Source organism: Falco rusticolus, chromosome 2, assembly GCF_015220075.1.
Source record: "Falco rusticolus isolate bFalRus1 chromosome 2, bFalRus1.pri, whole genome shotgun sequence".
Classification (NCBI taxonomy): domain Eukaryota; kingdom Metazoa; phylum Chordata; class Aves; order Falconiformes; family Falconidae; genus Falco; species Falco rusticolus.
The window spans coordinates 23,536,379-23,558,681 of NC_051188.1; the positions used below are offsets into that span (position 1 = coordinate 23,536,379).

The 22,303-nt window shown below is 46.6% G+C and overlaps 1 protein-coding gene across 1 annotated transcript in view; it reads right to left on the minus strand.

The window, feature by feature from the left end:
- SLC7A1 (solute carrier family 7 member 1) overlaps nt 1-21,912 on the minus strand; it is a 46,857-nt gene extending 24,945 nt beyond the window's left edge. Inside the window, exon 1 of the mRNA XM_037377005.1 lies at nt 21,813-21,912. The gene's annotated coding sequence lies outside the window, so the exon portion shown is untranslated. The remainder of the gene's footprint in view (nt 1-21,812) is intronic.
- Nucleotides 21,913-22,303: the final 391 nt, after the last annotated feature.

Sequence of the window (22,303 nt, forward strand, 5' to 3'; positions counted from 1 at the left end):
GAGCCTGCCCATTCAAGATGTGTGTCCTTGGACACAGCCTGGGTATGGAAGTTCTGTCTTACTCTTTCTGAAAAAAATTAAGTACATTGCTTCAAAATTGTCCTTGCCTTTAGAGAACAGCTAGAGACCTCCTCTTCACAGCATCAGAAGGAATTTCTTGCTTTTTACACTGCCTAGCCCCAGCTGTCACAGGAAACCATGGCATTACATCAGGCCTTCCCTTAAAAACTTCCAGGTGCCTTACGTCCACTGTTAGAAAGCTCCACCAAAACGCTTTGGCCAGCAGCATTTACTCACACGCTCTTGTGCGAAGAATGGCCTTTCCCCACTTGAGTGGTTACCCCAGTGAACCTTTAGAGATCAGACATAACCTCTCAGCCTTCATTTTGCAAAGGTAAGTGATCCAAGCCCCAAAGATATGGACAGTCCCTTGCTCTGCCTGCAACTGTCCACCTCTGAACCACCCTCTGAACAGCAGCATATCCCACTAGCACCCATCTACTTGTTGCATCAAGAGGAACCATCAGAAGCAGCAAGAGCATCCAAAGAGCAACCACTAAGAACTCCAGTGGGTATCTCCTCTACCAGTGTGTTTTCCTCTCCCAGTCCCCGACTTCTCACTAAGAAGTCCCTTTTGCACCATGCCAGTTTCCTGCTAGTCCTCATCTTCTTTAAAAAACTTCCTGTATGGCACTGCATCAAAAGCTTTATTCAAGTCAGGATAAAGGAGAGCTATCATTCTTCAATTTAACCTTAAAAGTAAAACAAACAGTAGTGCCCCCCCACCTTTCCTGTGCCTCTTATCAAATAAAACCGTCAGGTGGATCTGCCAGTCTTTCACAGGTAAACTCACTTCTCTCTTCACTCTTTTCCAGCCAATAGGCACCACCTCCTGCTTTGGCAGAGGTTTCACTTTGCTGGTTCACCACCATTTTTATGCCCTGGTTCTTTCTGACTAATTGTCCCCCACCCTCCTCTTCTGAGTGTTGCTCCCACTGGCTGTAGCCATTTTCCTCAGACCACACTGTGCCTTCATCCCAGCACCATTGTCCTCATTCAGAATTTGGCAGTTGGATAATGATGCTCTCCATAGCTAGGATGTTTCCATAGGACCTGCTGGATTACTTCCAATTCATATATGCAGAAAAACACATATTAAAATAAGGCAGTGCTGGGGGAGCCGTAACAAGGCATGTTCTTCACCTTGAATGGGCCTCCAGTGGAGGAAGTCCAACAATTGTGACAAGCACCAAGAAGCTCTGAACATCGCTAGAGCCACACTCCAACCAAAGATGACAGACAACCTAAACCAGAGTAATAGAGCTGGCACTGACCATACTTTTACAAACAGATTTGGCTCTGGGAACCAAAATCACTACTATAAGACCTGCATTCAACTATTTAATGTGCATTAGCATTTCTGTCCTGAACACGAGTACTTTAAAAGTGAATGTCCTGGTTGCCCGGTTTATCACACTTTGATTCACACTGCAGAGAGCTCATGAAGTGCACAAACCCAGTACTATGGGCATGAAACTAAACCTGTGGATGCTGCAGGGGCATAGGTAATGCATCCCAACACCTGATGGGTGCTCAGCCTGCAGGAACAGCTCTAGGAGAGCCTCCCCTGTAAGATACGTTGTGCAGACATCAGATTCTCAGCAGCAACTGCTGTGCTCTGCAACTCTACAGGCTGTGTTATTTGCTCACGTGGACACAGCCTACATGGATGAATGTCATCTTCCATCTCAGACTGCATCTGTAGCTTCAAGAAGCCCAGCCAGATTCCCACACTGCAGCATCAAGCCTGGCTTTAGCACCAGGACTTTAAAATGTTTCTTCATTAATTATGGAAAATGAGAAGGTTCTTTTACTTAGCTGCAAGGCTGGACTGAGGCATTCACTTTCCAACAAATACTGCCTTGTATACCAATAATGGAACAGCAGTATACATTGCATTTAGTAGTATTTTTGCCTGCACGTTATTCTCACCATACTATTGATGTTAGTGTGCAATTTACAGTATGGTCAAGATTGGTACTTCATCAGCTCCAGCTAAAACCCAGTGTAAAAGGTGGGAAAATACACGCTAAGAAACTTAATTAACCAAGTCAGCTACTAAATTCAGTGCTTCAATTTTGTCACCGCAGCATCAACTATAAAATCGAAAAACCTCTTTGCTTTTCCAAGACACAAGTCATAAGCCCTGGCTTAAATCCCTTTCTCTTGGCCTTACACTAACACCCTACTACGAGAAAGTAATTGCAACTGCAGGAACAAGGCTGAGGATTTACAAGTCCCACCGAGTTGGGAATTGTCTCCTCTACCAACAGCTTTCAAACATGCTTCTGAGACATGGATTTAAGACTGCTGGAAAAAGGCAGGTTTCAAGCCAATCTTACAAAAACCTTGTTTCATGAGCCATGGCAATTCCCAATGCACACAGAGAGGGAAAACTATCTTCTTTTTACCTAAGTGCATGCCTATGTCCGTTCACTCACACAGTCTCCTTCCCACTTGAACCTTACCCAAATCCATGCCAGCCAGGACTGCTTTCTGCTAATTGCTTTCCCCTGCAGACCTTCCCAAAGCAGGGACAAGGCAATCCTGAACTTTGAACTGGGGTAAGGTGCCAAGAAAAGCACGGCACTAGAGCATTCCCTATGCATATCGTTGCTTTCTAGGACAACACAAGTCCTTGACTTTGCTTAATTCCCACCAGAGTGATGCAGAGATCCCACTGATGCCTGCATCCTATGAAGACCACAGCAATGGGGCTAACTCATCCACCCTGTGGTGGCTTACATTCAGTCTGGAGCTCCAGGAAACAGGGAGGATCCCAGTGCTATGCAGCAAGAAATAAGAACAACCACTACAGATGATACAAAAAAGCCCTCCAAAACAAAACAAAGAAACCCCTGCCATAAACTGTAGCCAACTATAAGCAAGATACCCACAGGAGATGTGTTAATAGATTCATTTTTCAAAGCCAGTGTGAAAGTCAAGACAAGTATGACTCTGAACCAAACTCTGGATTTCAGGACAAACACAGGTTTATTCTGCAGTACAGAAACATCAAGAACTGCCAAAGGACTGGTGAAAAACAGTTTACTTCTTGTAAGTATTTATGGCAAGGTTTAGACATTCAACGGCCTGAACAGAGGAGTTAGAAGCAACACAGAAGAATACAGGGAAGTCCCAGCTAAGGCTATTAATAAAGACAGAAAGTGGAAAGGTGGTAGAGATGGCACAGCTCAGCAAGAAGCCAAGCGATGAGCCAGGGAGGTCCGCAGAGATGCAGTGCTGGTGGGCAGGGCTCACCTGCCCTTCGCACAGAGCCCCTGGGCAAGCCCAGATGGACTCCTGAGGTAGAGCTGGACCAACCACAGGGGACCACCACAGAAGCTTACAGGAGATCTTCCCGAGACATTTCACCCTGGCTGAGGCTACATGTCCAGGCCTCCCCAAGCCCTAGTGACTTAACACGTTATTTTGTGTTTCTCGGGGTTTGCACCTCCAAGTTAACATCAACCTTGCTGAGCATACTGGCTTTCATCCTACAAGGTACCGAGTATCCCTTACGTGGAAAATGAAGGTGAGGGAGGAGGGTGTCTTGCAGGGTTGGACCATGTAATGTGCAGAAGGAAAAGACTTGTGGTGTGAACTCACTCATCAACACAGGAGTTTCTACGATGCCCGCACAACAGGAAGGGGGCTAACCCTAAGAGCTAGATGCCACTAATGGTACGTCTGCTTGCAGTGTGTAAGTGACCTACTGCCCCCGTACACCACACAAAGCTCTAAGGAAGACATGCTCTGCAGTGAACAGAAGCAAAATGCAGAGGTCAGGCTGTGCAGCCTGACACGATCTTTGTCTAGAAAGTGCCTCCAGGTGGAGGTGGACCAAGGCTCCCCACAGATGAGAGCCACTCTCCCTCCTCCTTCCACCACCACTGATACACAAGGAGCTGCAGATGACAAGACTCTCAGGGTTTGGCTCAAGGCTTCTGCTTCAAAAAAGGTACTACATAACAGTAACGGTAGACCTTTTATTTCCGACATAGCCATTTAACTTAACTAAATCTGGTGCCTTGCAAAACGAACATGACTCAGTCTTCCCAAGCCAATGGGAGTTTTATCTCTGCATTGAAAATGAAGGTGTATCTGGTACAAAGGCATGGCAAATCACTTCTTTGGCAAGAATAGGGCTGGGGAGGGGCAACATCCCCAGCAGAGAAACAGCTCCTCCCTGCAAGGATGGAGGATCAAGCCACAAATCTGGCAAGGGTTTTTTTTTTTGGGGGGGGGGGGGGTGTTTGGTTTTGGTTTTTTTTTTTTTGGGGGGGGGGGGGCATAAGATTTATTCGTTAAAAAAAAAAATTAAAATCTAGTGATTTATTTCAAGCTTATGTATCACTCAAGAGTATCTCACCACAGACATATTTCAAAACGATTTCATTCTGAAGCTCCCTCAGGCATATCTAAAGGTGTTCACAGCTGTACTACAGATATCAAAAATAAAGCAGAACTGCTTTTATGGATAATTTGTTTAGAAGATGGGCTATTTAATTATGACAGACCTGAAAATTAAGGCCGACATCCTGCAGTTGGTTTAATGCCAGCAGACAGTGTTCTTCTGGCTGACCTCAAGATCAAGATATCAACTTCATCCTGCTCAAAAAGCATCAGAAAATCTGAGCGTCTCTGTTGTGAACAAAATACCTCCTACAACCCGCAGATACCTGCACTGCAGCCATGTTCTGCATCCCTCACACACAGCGCTGCCCTTCATCTCTCAGACGACTGATCACCAACCTAAGCATCTCTCACATGTTTTTGTTGCTTTTGAAACAGCAGGTACCAAATCAACCTTTCACTTTCAATTATATTCACTGTAGCTTGGCAAAGAGACCTTCAATAAAGACAAGTGGGATTTTTTTTGGGGGGGAGAACAATCTTTTGGTTTAGCAGGATGCAGGGGGCCATTACACCTCTGCCCAAAACCTTTCCTCTGATATAATTTGTTATCTTTGCAATTGTATCAAAGGGTGATTTTGGCGGAGATTATGGTTTTTCCCTCCTTAGAAGTTGGATCCGGCTGTGATCTTGCTTTCTGAAACAGCCGTTCTTGCCTTTGAAGTGAGGAAATGTGTTCTGGGCTGGTTCCTCTCACTCCCACTCCCAACCATACTTGAAACGATGAGCTTTTTTTTGAATGTACGGTCAGTATTCCTGTGGCACAATGCAGTCCTAATCACATAAAACAATATAAATTATTCCTGAAACGTTACCAGATGGTATATAACCACCTTCAAGTTGAGGAAACTTGATCTGAACGAACACAGATCAGCTTTGTTCTGCACACACCTAGCTCTCACTCCTGCTTTAGCTCTGGTTTCTCTGATGAGACTCAGGGAGCTGCAAGCCCCGGTCACTCAGACCCTGGGTAGGAAATAGCTTTACCCCAAGGCTCTGGGCACCTTCATGTTTCAGCAGGAGCCGAGGGCTTTGAGAGCAGCGGGAAGCAATGACGCACCTAGATAACCTAGCAGGGTGGACCTGGAGCAGGGGCCACATCCTTGGGTGAAATCCTGTCCCACTGAAGTCAATGGCAAAGCTCCCACCGACTTCAATAGGGGCCAAATTCCACCCACTGCTACTGGTCCTTGTCTTTTATTTACAGTGCATTTTGTGTTTGTTACTTTTGTTCCCCGTCCAAATTTTTGTGCCTTGACTGTATTGTATTTTCAAATAAAATAAGATATTCTTCCTCCTCTTATCTAATGGTTAACATACCTATTATATCAGGTTAATAGATTTCCTTCCCCATTAACAACATTTTAAAAAGGGACATTCTTCAAAACAATCCCATAAGAAAATAAGCAATCTTGCATCTGGTTAACAGCAAAAAGTAAACCATAACAAACATCTGTCCAGCTAAACATAAAACACCACGTGTAAAAATAAGCTGACAGGGCACCATTTTACACAAGCAGTACTATCACTTCCTAAACAATTACAATTTGTTTCAGCTTCTGAAAAAACCACTCCTTATCTATTTCAAGACTTTGCTGCTCTTGAGAATTTTCTTCTCCAATTTGCAGAAGAGCATAAAATTAAAGCCAATTATGCAGAACAAGGAGTTTTCTACTAAGGAAAGAAGAAAACCCAAGCCTAGCCCCATTGCATGTGCAACAAAGTCCCAAATCATCTCCTCAGAGGAAGCACAAACAGAAGTCCGCACTCAACATTGTCCCACGTATGCTTATATCCGTTTTGAAACATGTGAGAACCTCCAATACCATTAGTAGCCTTCTGTCACAGCAAGGTGATGTCCTGTGGACAGTCTTATTTTCCTTAGTATCTTTTTGGTCTTCAACAAATGTATTTCCCATACCACTGTACCATCACTGCAGAAGCAGTTAGGCCACGTTGGTATGTCTGACAAACAATGTGGAATGGGTTTGGCCCTCTATCTCTAGTTTAAACACAGGTCAGCTCCCTGAACAAGTATGTAGCGACTATGCCAACTTTTTGATCAACACAAAGGTAACAAAACCATTTGGGAGCCCTTTCCAAAAGGCTGAGTTTGCTACTTCCATCCTCAAGGTAGTATCACTCACAGAGAAGTCCTGCACAGAAAAAGAAGAGGTGGAAACCCTCAATTCCTACTACTGACATTAGCTTTATTTGGGGTGTCAGATTTGACTGTAGCCTCCTAAATGCAAAGAGGTTATACATTGTACGGGACCAAGCCAGGACACTGAATGCTTTTTGAAGTATCATTCAGAAGTACAACGAGGAAAGTCAATAGTCACACCAAGGCACGTCAACCCTGGTGTGATGTGTGTAACGTGATCCTTCACAGTATAAAGCAGGAATTGTGTCAGATATGTCTTTCCAAAACGTCTTGCCTTGGAAATTCTCCTATGTTTTATTATGTTACTTTGCAACAAGTGATAGAGCAGAGACAAGATGGCTACAGCAGATGTGGAACATTCCCCACAGACAGTTAAACACTTATCTCAAGACTTTTTGAAACAGAAGCAAAAGACGTGGCATCAGACCCTAAGGTGCATCTGGCTGTGTCCCCAAAGCTGCTGCAAGTGTCCCCATCAGCTGTGCTGGACAAGGCAGGCAGTTTAGAGACAACACACCTAGGACAAGTGCCAGGAACCGACTCAGAAGCTGTGGTCGCCATTTGCAGATGCCTGCCACAAGCAAAAAGGCTGATGAAAATAAAGGCATGACCAAACATTAGCATTACGCAAAGCTGGAAGATATCCCATGATAGCAGCAGTAATGGCAAGGAGTCCAAGCCAAAAGCCACCAAAGTAACTCTAATTCTTTGCATTGCTTTCACTGTTACGTAAAGGAATACTGACCTGGTGAAGCATTTGCATCAGACAAGGAATGTCTTGTCCATGGGCTGTTAAAAGTTTTCCCTTCTTGATTGCCATAATTGTATTTTTTATTTTTCACAAGTGTGCATATATCTCAATATACATTACAGAAATGTCAATTACATCAGTGTGTGTATATATATATATGTATACGAAATGACAGTTCCGTTGTTAAAAAACAAAGATCAGCCACTAGAAAGGCATTTGCTACTCAAAAGAAGGAAGCCATCCAGTTAAATATAAACTACACACTAAGCACAGATAACAGCACACACACGTGGCTGTGCAGTGTATACAAAACACAGCCTTACTCACCTGCTTGAAGACACACTGCCTATAAGAAGGGGACTATAGCACTCTCCTCTGTTGAGTGTAACTGCCTTAACAAGTACGAGGGAGGTAGTGTTGGGGGACCAGCCCGCTGTCACAGACAGCTTGGAATGGTGCAGGTTTCTGTTCCTCAAGCTCCTGAGTGTAAGGGACATTTCCAAGGCAGCATCTCCAGCACTTCTCCAGGTACCTCGCAGCCCTGGAGAATTTCTTCCATTGGAAAAGGAGCGGTGAGGTACTCTGTCTAATCTGCATGCCACCCACTTGCCAGCCATCAGTTACTAAGTGGGGAACACAAAGTCCCATTGAACATGAAGATGCTGGTGCTCCAGCACTGCCTCAGGAGAATGGCAGGGTGCTGCAGCTCATTTAACTGCTTTCCATACTGTCACAGCTGCTGGCTGTACCAACAACAGAAGTTTCTCATCCCAGGACAACTCCTGAGATGGAAAAGACTGTCTTTTTCCCCAAATCCAGACAAGAAGTCTCAACTTCCCCAAAAATTTAAAGCAGGCAAACTTCAATGTTTTGCCTCATTATCTGCAGAAAACTCTATGTGGGTTATTTGTCATGATACACGAAACCCATTTTGAAACAATTAGTGATTTTTGACCAAAATAGAGAGGTTCCTGCTCTGAAAGTCCTGAGGGGAATGCTTCAACCTCCCAGAATTCAAGCTTCAAAAAACTCCAAAATGGAAGCCCAGTGGTGCCCATTCTTCTCCACAAAGCTTCAGCTGTGATTAACACCAAGCATGGCACACACTAAGCCATACAACACGTGGAAATTTGGATAGACGTTAATTCCCCTTTTTGGCTACTGCAGAAACACACAACTTAATCGGCTTAATTTGCAGTGGGGAATTTGATAAGACAACCACTTTCCAACTGCAGGCACAATGCAAGGCTAGAACAGGATGTAAGATCAGAGTCTCCACCACCCAAATGTTACAAGAACAAGAGAGAAAAATACCTGTTAGAACAGAGACTGGATATAACACATGCCTCAAAGCAGGGAAGACTCAGGTGCAGTCAGACAGCACATTTGTTTTGGTAGGGTTAAACTATGAAATCAGATCTTCCTCTCCTCAAGCTACCTGCATTGTCCCTGTAGCTGTACCACAATAACCACCTGGGGAATCACTCTGCAAGCAGCATCACTGAAACAAACCCAATGCTGTGCCTACAACTGACCAGATGGCAAGCCACTACAGACAGCAGCTGAGACAAGAGAGCGATGGGCCACTTTCCAGGATGGATTCCCACCTGAGAAGTACCATCCAGTGAAAGTGAGGATCCTCTGGCACCTCAAAACAGCACCCAGCTCTTTGGAGGAGGACAATATCAAATTTGCCACCCACAGCTCCTCAGGAATCAAAAAGTTAAGGAGATGTCTTCCTGCCTAGCTGATAAAGGGCATCGCACCTCTCTCATTACATGAATCGTTGTTTTCTGATGAGAAAGGATCTAATTGTAAAGTCTCCTACCAGCTCTAGTACAGTCTCCTCAAACAGTTCCTCAGCATAGCTTCAGATCACATTTTGCAAGAAAATTACTCTATTTAACTCCCTCCATTTTTCATAAAACCTGATCAGCGGATCTCCGCTGATATTGAGATTTCCCAAATGAAAGCCTGAAACAGACTGCAAGGGATCTACTCAAAGCAACACATAGCCCATAATCTGCCAGGGACTCAGCCTTGGCATCAAGCAAAAAATAAAGTAAGTGTTCTGGTAAACATTATTTAGTAAGTGAGTTTCTGTCTTTCTAAAGCCAGATAAGGTAAAGACAAAGCTTTGCTTAGCCAAAATGCTGGGCCATGCCATTTAGCAAGCTCCAGTCATGGTCATTGGACAACAGTCCTTGGAAAAAATGTGGGAAACATCCCTTAAGTGATAAGGAAGCAAATCAGACCAAGACAGAAGTTGTTTATTATTAAAACAGTATTGGGAAAACAAACAACAAATAAGAGCCCCAACCTTCATGCAGAACAACAGCTGCCATCCTGCACAGATGTAGGATGCACCCAATGAGCCAGACAGAAGGAAGGACAAAACTCCCTGAACACCATCATTTCACCAGGAGGAAGGGCACAGCTGAGTGGGGATTTTCAGCTGTGAACAACAGGCAGATCAAAGTGCATATAAGCCAGTGGATATTGGTACAAGCCTGAGCAGCAGAGAGCAGGTGGAGGTCAGCAGGTAGCTTGTGGTGAGCAGTGGCAGCTCCAGCTGGTGGCAGGGTCATGTGGCAGCAGCAGACCCTGGTCACCCCTGCCCAGCAGCCTGGAGCATCCCCCCCAAGCAACATGCCGGACCATGGACCAGGGTTTGGCCAGCCCCGTGGACCAGCACATCTGTACATCAGTTATTTCTCCAACAGGCACAGTCCCAGCACTGGTGCATGGCTTATCACCATGCTGCTGTCCCAGTTAAAAACTTCCTCCATTATGAGAACAGGTACTGACCCGAAGCAAAGGAACCCTTTACCAGGAAAGCAGTAAGTGTTTCTGTGCAAGAGGTGGAAGTGTTTGAAGAGCGGTTGTAGAGGAAATCCTCTAACAAACTTTGGAGGAATTGCCCACACAAGGGAGAGCTCAGCCCGCACTGGACACTCACTTCTTCAGGAAGGAAGGGGAGCAGAAATTGCACGTGCCCAAGTCTCAGGGCTCCCTGTGCCTTACATCAAGATGACTATAGGCTTCTGAGAAAGGTTTTGCTATCCTTGCGTAACTGCATCTGCAAATTAAGTGTTCAAGGCCAGGCTGGATAGGGTTTTGAGCAATGTCATCTAGTGAAAGATACCCCTGTCCATGGCAGGGGGGTTGGACTAGACGAGCTTTAAGGTCCCTTCTGACCCATAACATTCTAGGATTCTATGAAACAAAATATGCTGTATCACTCCTTTGGACTTACACAATCAAAATAAAGTCATTAGAAAGGAATTAGAAAAATGTTTTTATTAATCCAGGAGTTTTTCCACTGATTTGGAGGCCATTCGCAAGGGCTTGCCCCGTGCAGCCCTCTGAGTCAGACCTGACAGCCCTGCACCGATGGTTGTTGGATAGTGGCTCAACACAGAAGAAGAATTACAAAAATCTTCCCTTTTCTGAAGAAACTGAAGTTAATTTCTCATTAAGCAAGCCAGCTGCATTCAAAAATATTTTAGAACCTTCTGAGAGCACTTTCATGAGTGCAGACCTAACATTAAAGCTTTCTGCAAACATTATTTACACCATGCCAAAGAGAAGCCTAATGTGAAAGGAGCATTTTTAAAGTGTTCACTTTTAGACTCTGTATTCCCACATTCCAGCCATAATTCAAGGGCTGGGAAGGGATAAGCTACTTCCAAGCCCCACATGTTCATCATCGCAGGCAGAAACAAGCACTTCACACTCCCTTCAGCTGGTGTGTGCAGCCACACACCCTCCTGCAGCTGAGATGCTGTGTGTCTGCAGTTTCAGGGGTGGCTCTTGGCAGCTGCCTAGTGGACAAGTAATTCCCACTGGAGAGCTCTTCAGGAAGACCTTTGCCTGAGAGACAGTGCCCTGACACACACACACACTGGATTAAAAGCAGTAACCGAATGCTACCGTCTGATCAAGCCAGTACTGCCCTTTCAGCAGACTTACCCCAGGGTCATTCAGTGCCGAAGGAGCTAACAGCACGGGACTGGGAGGGTCTGCTGATGCGCTAGCTTCCTGGGAACAGCGCGAGGAGCAGAGCACAGGAGGAAGCCCTAACTGAGACTGTCTGGGCAGTGGGAGATGCTGAGCACCAACGGTGTGGCTACACTTCCAGTGTAACCAGAATATGGCAACGTCTCAACTCCCTGATGGTTAATGACACCCCCTCCACTGCCAGTCCATGACACATGCCTCACCAGGGACTGTTATTTTGGGATGGAAATTGGGCTGGGCAGGGCAGCCATGGAGCCCAGCCGCCAGGACCACAGGATATGTCCACGTCAGTGTAGTCTAGACAGACACCCACAGCAAAAGGGGAGCTGAGGATGGTGCAAAGAGGTGGAGCAGAGGAGGTAAAGCATGGCGCTGTATGAAGAAGAAAGAGAGGGGAGGTGATAAAAAGCCACCTGCCACCCCCACATTTGAGGGGGGGTATAACCCCCGCCTCCAGCAGTGCGACCAGCATGCACAGAAGTGATGGATGTGACACTCACCTCCTGGCCTGTGAGGAAGCACCACACCTTTGGCCATCCCTCACCATGGCAAGGCAGTGGGCACACACTTCTCACCTGAGATCAAACCAACCCAGCCACGACTGCCCACCTTGGCTCTCCCAGCTGAGCCAGCATCACTGCCCGTGCTGCCCTCAGGCTTGCAACAAGCTGCTCACATTGCATCATCTTCACACCTTCCTCCACTTCCCAGGCAGCTGCCCTCTGCAATATTCCCAACGACTGTAAGCAGAGAGGGCAGCTAAAAATGGACTAGTATTTAGGAATAGCAGCGATGCAGAGTCTGGTCTTTTTGGCAAGCACCACAAGTGGTTTCCATGGCAGCTTCACCCACACACTTGCCCGCTTGCTATTAGAACTTCACACTGCACGTCACCCACTTTCACTTCAGTTTTTGACCCAGTCCTGCCCAGCTCTGCAGTTCTTCAGTCTACACTACCAGAGCTAGTAAAAATCTCTTATTCAAAAGGACAGGAGCACTCAACTGAAAAAAAAAGTATACAAAATGGGATTACTAGTCTGACTGTTGGAAAAAAATTAAGTCTCAGAAGCGTTGTGTAAATAATCCCACAAGCTGTCACTGTAAAGACTGCAGCTCTTAAGTGTTGATGGATTTACAAAGTGCCTCTGAAAATTGCAACCATTTTAGGCATTTAAGCCTAAAATAAGTAGAGAGCATGGCAAATGATACAAGCATGATGTTTGACCAGTCTGACGTTGGGGTAACCCGCCACTCCTGTTTTCACACAGAGATATCAGAGTCCAGCTTCGATATATTCAACCCAAGTCAGTCTTATCAGAAACTAGGTACACTGATGCAGAACTACATTTCACAGCAAGGTAGGTGTGGAGTGTGTTTGCTTTGGATAAACACTCTTTTTTTAGCCACAAGCTCACCGTTCAGCTCTCCCCAGCTCCCTGAGAGGAAAGCTGTTGTCTAAGGGGAGTTTTGCTACCATCTAACCCTAACGTTCAAGGCTGCTGATGGGGAGGGGCTGGGAATAGAGGAAAAAAAAAAAATCATGTCCAAGCACAGCCTGCTTCATCTTTATCTCAGACCCTTTCTCAAAGTACAACCAAAAGGCTTCTCACTCCTGCCTGGGATCAAATCAAGAGTTGCTAAAGTTTGTTTGGGTCTTGTCCACCCCCCGCCACCCACTCAAAAAAAAAACCCCACCCCACAAAACAAAACAAAGATGACACCCACCAGCCAAACCAGGAGCTAGACCACAAGCTGCATCCACATCTCAGTGCTGAGAATGCCATGCAGAGGGAACCCCCACACCCCCTCAATGTGGAGGTTCCACACCGGCCAGCCCAAAAAGGGATTTTGGCAGAAAGCTTGTAACTGTCACTAAGGGACCTGTCAGCTGGAGGAGCAGGGAGAGCAGGGACAATGCAGAGATATCAGCATTTAAGAAATGCAAAAAGTTGGCAGGTTTGGCCTCAGCCCAGCCATGAGGCCACCGCAAAATACAGCGTGGACTCAGCCCCCCTGTTTAGCACAAGGGGAGGCATTACCTTGTAGCCAGCCTTACAGTTTATTTTGCTGTCTGTGCGGCAGAAAGCCAGCCCTCGTAACCCACATCTCTCCATGAACAGAATTTGTTCTGGCTCCCTCAGAAGCACAGGTCAACTTACACAAGAGATTAACTCCCATGAATAAAAAGTATATGGCAAATCTTTTTTTTGTTTTTGCTCAAACCCATCAGCCTAGTAGTTGTCAAATTTGTAGGCTAAAATCTTACTCTGATTTCTAATTTTATTGGAATTATCACCTGTACCTCTTTGCCCCTCATCAGAAGCCTGGTTTGCCTCAAAACCTGCACCCAGAACCCAGCAACAGAGGTCAGTGAAGGTGCCCAGCACATAGTCCCGTCAAGGGCAGTTATACTGCTATCCTTAAAAACAACTGCATCCCCATCAGCAGAAGTACAGTGTTTGGAGTAAATATGCACTTTTTATCGGGAGAAAAATGACTGGTATCACCCAGTGTACTAATACCTTTTCAAAACCTTACTATATTTTTCTACATCATTCTGGCATCAAAGGAAATCTCTCTTAACTATATTTACAGGGCTGGGAAGGTACACAGAGAGACCCAAATACAACAGTCTCCAGAGAGATGTTGCATTATACATGTCAACATACATCTCTGAGCACGTACAGTGCCATCTCTCCCCATGTCACTTATCTAGAACAAGAAACTTTGAAGTATAATAAGCTCTGCTGCTGCTAGGCTCTTTTAAGTGACAGCAGGAAGGAAACAAGCTACTGACTGTAAATACTCTGCTTAGCTCCACTGTACTGGGACTTGGAAAAAAAATTAATGGTTTTAAAGCAAAATAACCGAAACAAATGATAATTAGCATTTTCCCCCAAGGGTCTGAACAGCAGCATGAAAAGTGAAGAGCTGCCCTTGTACTTTTGATGGTGCCCTGCACCATGCTGTTCTGCTCTCCAGGTATTTCCTTCGAAGGGAAAAGCAGGTTCAAAAGTACTCTAACATCTGTGATGCTTTATCTGGAGCAGCCAAAGCACAACAGCGTGGCTTCATCACTTACACAAGTTTCCTTGGGGGACATCCTTGTATTTTTTCACATACCAAACACATCAGGAGGGGTAGGATTCATTTTGACTAGCTTTTGCCAACTCCAAAGCAGACATTTGGGCTTGGGGTATCATCTCACTCCCCTCTGTAACCAACAGGCAAAGACAGGCACCTCGAGGTATAAATTTATCCCTTTGGAGGAGATACAGGAGGAATGGCCCTCCAGAGACACCTGCCTTCCCCAGCTACTGCAGGGCTCCAGCAGACTTCTATGAAAACTCCACCAGACAGCTCAAGACAGAAAACAGACTAAACCTAGAGCCAGCAGAAGCAAAAACACCTTAATATTTTTATCTATTAACTGTTCACAGAAGACAGATCCAAGACATGCAAGTCTAGTGATATCTGGGGCTTTAGCAATTCAGAAACCCACTTGCCTCACAAGAGCAATGACTCATCCTTACTCTTGCATTCCTCAAAAATGAGACTGACTGTTTCCTGGACAAACCTTTGGATTTCAGGAGTGACCAACCATTGATCCTAGCACCTCCAGAGCAAAGCATAAAAACATTTTGCTTCTGCTCTTCTCCAGTTACTTCACTGTTATGCTTTTCACTGTACTGCTTGTGTTGGTACCTTTCCTGAACTTAAAAGATGCTAGAGGCCAAACTCCCACTCTAGTCTCACAGAAGTTCTCATTTCCAAAATCCCAACAAACACCTATTGTTTTTCTCCTCCAAGATGTGGCACCTCCACATTAATCCATCATTCAGCTGCTGACTTCTGGGTGTTACACTTCAGTCCTGCTGTGGGTGCCAGAACATTTTGCTCCTTTCTTCCAGCAGACTGCACAGGCAGAAAGGACCTGCTTAATGCATCTGTAGTCAGCATGAGCAGATATGTAACAGTACGGCACCCTTGCGCTTCAAACCTGTTATCAGGCAAATTCAGGTAGTGATTGAAAGACAGACTTTTAAATACCTGTTTTGATCACTACTTCTCTATACAGCACCCATCTGTCTTTATTCAATGGGTTGCTAAAACAGTGCTGGACAAGTTAGTCAGGTCCTCAACTACATCACATTTTTTCCTGTGGTGACAATTATATTATACATTCATCATCACTATCTTTTAGCAGCTACATGATTGATACTGCAAATAATTTGTGAAAAACCTTCTGTTTCTGCTCTAGGTAACGCGAAAAAGAGTTGATTTTGCTGTATTTTTCTTAATCGCCTGCTCCCAGCTTTCAGAAGATACAAGCACACAAACCAATCTGATGCACTGACTGTCACTGCAAAGTGAGACAAATAAAAATCTTCACAACACATGTTACAGGTCATAGTGTTTTGTGAACTTCTTGGAAGGAAAACCCACCAACAATAGCACAGCATGCAGCATCATTCTTTGCTTGGGAATTATCTCATATGGGTCATCAAACAGCTGTCACACTGTGTGCAACGCCAAGTGGAATTTAATCAGCAACCCAAGGATGAAAGACTATATTCTGCTTACCTAAGCCAACTAACCCCCTCAGGAATATTTTCTAAAGGTACATCACATTATTTACATTGCTAGCTGACACTGCTTTGCAAGAGAGTCATTTCAACAAAATAAACTAGTTCTACAAATTCAACAATGCAGTTTTCCCAACTAGCTTATTTTAAGGATCCTTTACTCAACAAAACCAAGCTCTCCTTCAGGTTAAGGAAACAGTTCATTTGTCAAATCACAGTGATTTCTTTTACAGTGAATTTACTCCTGCCATGTACACATGTGAATAAACCTCCCATATCAGCATCCCTGAATTAAACTACTACTAGCATTACCAGTCACAGAAGGGCCTTCTGTTTGCCTGCTATACACAGAGTCACAACACCTTCCAACCTTACTGCAGAGGCAGTCTGGGAAAGGAGATCCTTGGAAGCAGCCCTGATCTCAGCAAAAATTAAAAGGTGATTTTGTAGGGTATTTCTTTTATAATGGAAAGTGGCACTTAACCATACCCCACAAATACCCCACAGTCAAAGCAAACTCACTTTTGGGTTAATCAAACCACTGAATCAACGTGGTCCACTGCAGACATACAGAGAGGCACTGTATCAGCATAGCTGCTGGTTTTCTTATGGCTCCAAGTGCACCAGCTGCTGAGGTCAATGTCCCCAGATGCTTGGTACCACCACTGCCTTCTGCCTCCCAGACATCATCATCCTCTCTGCTCCGTGCACTGAGCGATCTGTGCAGCATCCCAAATGACTCAAAACACTGCTAACTCAAGTTAAATATTTTCTAGAGACACAGCATACTATTTACTTTGCTAGATGAAACTTTAAAGACATAACTGAGCTGCTAACTTGAGTCAGCAAAAACCTACCACTGAAGCAGCCTGTCCCAGCCTCATATGGGTTGAGACAAGTCAGAGGAAAGCTCTCTCAAGACAAAGAGCTCTCATCAGCCAGAAAACTGAAGCAGCAATTACCTTTGCAACTGGGATGCCAGCAAGCAGCCACCAGCAGCAGACTTCTCAGCACGCACAACTGCAGCTGGAGATGATGTGCATCTACCCTACAACTCAGCTCTTCTCACCTTTATTAAAATACCTGGCAACATAAGACAGTCAGGCTCACACACGGCCAGGAATAATATGGGTCACAGCACACACTACTATTTGTTTTGAGAACACCCTCCCATTTAATAGAACAGGTTCCAGGAATAAATAAATGACCTGGTACGGGGGATTTTAACAGTCTGCCTAAATCAGTACCAGGGACAAACGCTAGTTAAATAAAAAGTTCATTGTTCAATTTTATATTTAACTCCAGAGTGACTCATAATAAACTTTCAGAAGTGCATGACTGTCAAATAGCCACTAACATTTGAGAAAAGCATAGCTCACTCAGTAAGTAAGGATAGTAATTAACTGCAACTCCTCAAAAACAGTATACCAAGTAAAATCTTCATTCCTGTAATTTAAAAATCAAATGAGCCAGGAAGGTCTACAAGGAAAAACAGAAAACAAGGATGTGGAAAATAATGAGGCAAAAGTGAACTGCAAAATCTGTATAGCTCAGAAAAGACAGCTGAGCTATTTCTCTGGAGGTCTGGTGAAAGGGAACCCGAGTTATTACTCATCTCAGAAAAAGGCAGGAGAAAGAGGTGTAAGAAAATATGAAGCTAAATACTACCGTTAAGTAGAGAGCAATAAAATTAGTATTTTAGTAAATACAGCAATCACGTGGATTCCTCAGAAAAGAGGTCAAGACACAGCATGGGAGGCACTAAGGAACAGGTAAGATTAACAGGAAAATGTAATGAGGGATCCTGCTCAGCAAAGAAGCTGATAGCAGGATTTTTTCCTATAGCAGTTACTGCAACTCATGAGCACATAAAAACTGCACCTCTGTGAAATAATGTTTTCTGAACTGTTTTTCACTTTGAGGGGGGGTAAGCACCCCAGAAACTAACAAATGTACCTGGAACTAAAGATTTCACAGTATTTTATTTTGGAAACTCTGAAACAAGGTACTTCTGTACCAGATACCATTCACGGGATTTATGACCCACCACCTTGGTGGTCTCCTGCAGAGCCAGGGACCCTGACAAGGGCATTAGCTGCTGACCCACTATCAATGGAAAGCAGCTCCAGCCAGTGCTGCCAGGTCAAGTGGGGTCCCTAGGTTTCTACAAACCATAGCAGGAAAGTGGAAGCCCCAGCTCCTGATCCCTGACACCCCCAAACCACCCAGGAACCACAGGCATTCGTCACGAAAGCTGCAGCTGGTGGGCCTACCATAGGGAAGGTGATAGCCCCCTTGTTTTGTTTGACCAATAGATTCAGCTATGCCTTTTCCTCTACACCCACCTTTTTTTTTTTTTTTTTTTGTAGGTTTCAGTAGCCAGTGACATTGCTAAAAAGGCATTAAGGATGGAGTTCTCAAAAAACAGCAAAAAACCCACCCGTAGTGCAAATAGTCACAACTCTTCTCAAAGTCACTGTGGAATCACAGAACCTCACAAGTTCATAGAGTTAAACACTTAGACATTTATAGTGCAGACTTTTACATCTGAGCTAATCTCCCAATGCATCCTTTTATAGTCAGTGGAAAACAGCTTTCGGGTCACAACTCATCTGCTTTAGCATATTGGGTTGAGATGAATCACATCCCAGCAATGTCCAACCCTCCCCTGGCTGACTATAACAGGAGCTGGGACTGAGCCTGCATGTAGAGGACTACATTTGGCCCGATGAACGCTACCTTCAGCATGTGACACATTTGCAAGGATTTTGGCCCTAGGGTAACAAAGGATGAGGACCTAACAGGTAACAGAAAAAACCTAGGAGACAATCAAACACATTGACATAGACAGCAGAGAAGATCCACCCTGGGTTACTAACTCTGGGTCAGTATTGACTGGAGATGACCACAACCAACCCTGCCCAGAACCATTGAACTAGTTCTCTACACTACCCAGCCTCCTGATTCTGCTGGTCAATGCCACTAGTTTCTCTGCATACTTGGTTAAGTCAGCAGGACTTCTTAGCTCATCCTCCAGGAGAGGCAAAGGGGCTCTGCCACATCCCCATTTCCCTTTTGGCACCGCAGGGTCTCAGTCAACAAACCTCACCGGGATCAAGCCAGCACCCACCAGGCACATCTGTAGCCAAAGATCACCCTCTGTTCATCCTGCCCTGCTCCACAATGATGCTTTTAGCATCAGATACAGGCCAAAAGAAAAGAATTGAAGTAATCACTTTGTTTTCTAGTCTCTGAAAGCTGGGCTATCACTGGAAGTGACATTCCTGAAAGGCCACTGAAGTCTCCTTAACCTGTTATGGTGGATCAGGTTGAGGAACTTGATAGATCAATGTTGAACAACAAGTAGTAGAGGCAGGAATTGCAATGAGAGCCCTGCCCTCCTTCACCTGAACCACATTTCTCAGTGTCTTCCTTCCCATCTGAGGCTAAACAACCACCACCACCACACCTTTGTGCCCTCTCTCTTCCACAGACCAGATCATCAAGTGTGCTCAACGCCAGCTAGACTGGCGCACATCAACCCTCACTTGTGCTGTCACACAACCTCAAGCAGAGACACAGACCTCAGTCACAACACCATACACTGATGAGCCCTACCTGAAACCTGCCAGTAGACTACACAGAAAAAAAGAGGGGGTGGGGGGGTGGAAAGGAAGAGGGAATTACAAAGGTTTCAACAAAAACACAAGTCTGAGCTGGTTACTCTGATAACTGGTTAGATTAAACAGAAGAGGGAACTCGTAGCTCTTTAAGCTAACGGCTCCTGTATAGCAAAACCTCTCTCTCTCTCTCTCTCCACGTGAAGTCAAGAGCATACTGTGTATTGTGCAATCACGTCTCACCCAGTCACAACTGAACTGCTTGAATTAGAAGCCTAGCTGGCCTCAGTTTCCACTACTGGCCACCCAAAACAAGGAGTGCCTTCTGAACACATCTCACTGATAAGCACAAGGCCTACAAGCAGCAAGGCTCTAAACTTTACACATCCCAGCAAACTGGCATAAATTGGGGACTAAACACCCAATAGTTCTCATGCTCAGGAAATGGGTTTATTTCAAAGCTAATCTGACTACCTAAAGCATGCACGCGGTGGAAGTCTGTCAAGGTCAAAACGCAACATACTCGAAATACCTGAAAATAACTTTTGGGAACTGTAGTAATCAATGAGCTTGCTCCTTTGTGCCAGGGCTGGCACTTGCAGCTATGCAGCTGGTGCAATTACACAGTCCCTCCCCTTAAGTTGACTTAAGTTGCTGAAGGAAATAGCAGTCTACAGAGTACCTGACCTAAGTTGATGCCTGTTCTCTCCAAGTGTTCATTGACTTTGCCTCCGATTTGGAGGCTGCAGAGCCAGCCAAGCATCACCGAGTGAGTAGCTTTAAGAGGCAGCAGAGCTGTCCCACTGCAGAGGGTCCCAGGCGACACCTATATGCATGATCACATCTTCCCCACTTGCGCCCACGGCTTAGCGCAGCCCACAGAGGTGGGCTGAGGGAGGCAGGGTGTCTGTCCACTGGTCTGCCTGATGTTGGACATCACAAGGTTGTTGCTCACATGCAAAGCTAAGGGCTGTAAATGGTCACATGTGCCACAAACAGGTGGCAAAGCCACTCAGCTGAGAGTCAGTTAATTCATAAAGCTGCAGCACCATGGCCACCTCGGCCGGATCTGCAGCCTGTTAACTCTTTAGAGCTGCAACTGCCTTTTTACCCGAAGTCTGTACAGCACCTACAAAGACTACATATGCCCTGCTCCAAAACTAAGGCTTCTGGCAGCTGACAACACAACTCACCAGCATTTCTTTACACAGTCCCAGTCTTTCCATTTGGCCTTAGCTATTTATAAAACCTCTCTTGAGGTTTTTACTGGGTGCCCCTCCCCTCTGCCCTGTCTGCCACAAACATTCGCACATACATATGCAGAAAAGAAGAAATCCATCTGTTAGTCAGGCCAGCTGCCTCCCCGATACTGACAGACAACATGGAAACAAGTCCCCGTCACAGGTTCGCAACAGCAGGCACCAGCAGCTTACTGGGTACAGGGCTCACTGAAGCGCTGAGCTATACCTGCTGTTTCAGTAAATTCTCTGCATCTTTTGCGGTTTGAAAGAGAAAGCAAAGCACAATGCAACAGCTCAGGAGCTATCTTGGACACAAAAAGACCGTCGGGGAAAAAGCCCAGCGTCTCTCCTTGACACCTGGGCCTTCACCTCCCAGCAAAGCATGCTCTCTATGGCGCCGCTCGCATTGCAAAGCAAAGATAACAGAGAGAACGGGTTAGCTAGAAACACGCATACAGTTACGAGTTTCTCAACTCCGTCCTGGCTCGCTGCTCACTCCAGAAGCGGCAGAGCGTGGCTGGCGGGGCAGTGCCCACCCCCGCCGGCGCAGGGGCACACGCTAAGGCAGCGCCCGGCCGCTCATGATGGCAGGTCCCGTACTCGCACCAAGCAAAGGCCCTTCCCGCCGGGCGGGCGGGCTGTCCCCGCGTGTCGGGGTTCCCACCCTCGGCAGGGGGGCAGGGGTACGGCCCCACCAGCACGAGGCCGGGGGAGGGGGCGGCACACGGCTCCCGCGGCGCTCAGGGAGGAACCTGCCGGGGACCGCGGCCGCGCCGCCTGCATCAGAAAAATGGAGGCGGCCGTTTTGGCGGGAGGGGAGCCCGGCCGGGCCTCCGCGCCGCCCCATGCAAATCGGGCGCCCCGCGCGGGGCGGCAGCAGCCACCGCCACCACCCACCCGACCCCGGCCCGCCGCCGGGCGGCCCCGCGCCCGCACTCGCCTGCGCGCACTCACCCGCGCCGCGGGGCAGCCCGGCGCCGGCGGGCTCAGGCGGGAGGGCCACGGTAGCCCCGCGCACCCGCCGCCGCTTTACACCTCCGGCGCGGGCCCCCGGCCCCGCCCCCCCGCGCCAATGAATGAAGAGCGGGGAGGCGGGCGGGGCCCCGCGCCGGCGCCCTTCCGGCCACGCGGGGCTGGGCTGGGCTGGGCTGGGCTGGGCGGCCCGAGCGGAGGCCGGCAGCCCCGGGGGGCTAGCGCATCCGCCGCGGGGCTAGCGCATCCCCCGTAGGAGCCGGGGAGCAGAGCTCGGGAACGGCTAGCCTTAAGCACGCAACTGGAGAACCGCCCGGCTGCGCACGGCCATGAGTGGCCGGGGGTTGGGGAGGAGGTGACTTCAGCGGAGCAAGAAGAGTCTTGTCCCTCAGAGACGGGTCACGGGCAAACAGTTCGTATCAATAGTTTACCTTGGACTGAAAACCTGCCTGTGTTTTCCCCTCAGGCTGCAC